This window comes from Bison bison, unplaced genomic scaffold (assembly GCF_000754665.1).
Source record: "Bison bison bison isolate TAMUID 2011002044 unplaced genomic scaffold, Bison_UMD1.0 scf7180017864285, whole genome shotgun sequence".
Classification (NCBI taxonomy): domain Eukaryota; kingdom Metazoa; phylum Chordata; class Mammalia; order Artiodactyla; family Bovidae; genus Bison; species Bison bison.
This window is the reverse complement of record NW_011494857.1, coordinates 622,470-623,079: the sequence shown is the minus strand read 5'-3', so window position 1 is coordinate 623,079 and position 610 is coordinate 622,470.

The following is a 610-nucleotide window of genomic DNA, read 5'->3' as shown; positions in this document are numbered from 1 at the left end:
GTGATCACTGAGCTAGAGCCAGACATCCTGGAATGTGAAGTCAAGTGGGCCTTAGAAAGCATCACTATGAACAAAGCTAGTGGAGGTGATAGAATTCCAGTTGAGCTATTCCAAATCCTGAAAGATGATGCTGTGGAAGTGCTGCACTCAATATGCCAGCAAGTTTGGAAAACTCAGCAATGGCCACAGGACTGGAAAAGGTCAGTTTTCATTCCAACCCCAAAGAAAGGCAATGCCAAAGAATGCTCAAACTACCGCACAATTGCATTCACCTCACACACTAGAAAAGTAATGTTCAAAATTCTCCAAGCCAGGCTTTAGCAATATGTGAACCATGAACTTCCTGATGTGCAAGCTGGTTTTAGAAAAGGCAGAGGAACCAGAGATCAAATTGCCAACATCTGCTGGATCATGGAAAAAGCAAGAGAGTTCCAGAAAAATATCTATTTCTGCTTTATTGACTCTGCCAAAGCCTTTGACTGTGTGGATCACAATAAACTGTGGAAAATTCTGAAAGAGATGGGAATACCAGACCACCTGATCTGCCTCTTGAGAAATTTGTATGCAGGTCAGGAAGCAACAATTAGAACTGGACATGGGGAGAAGGAAA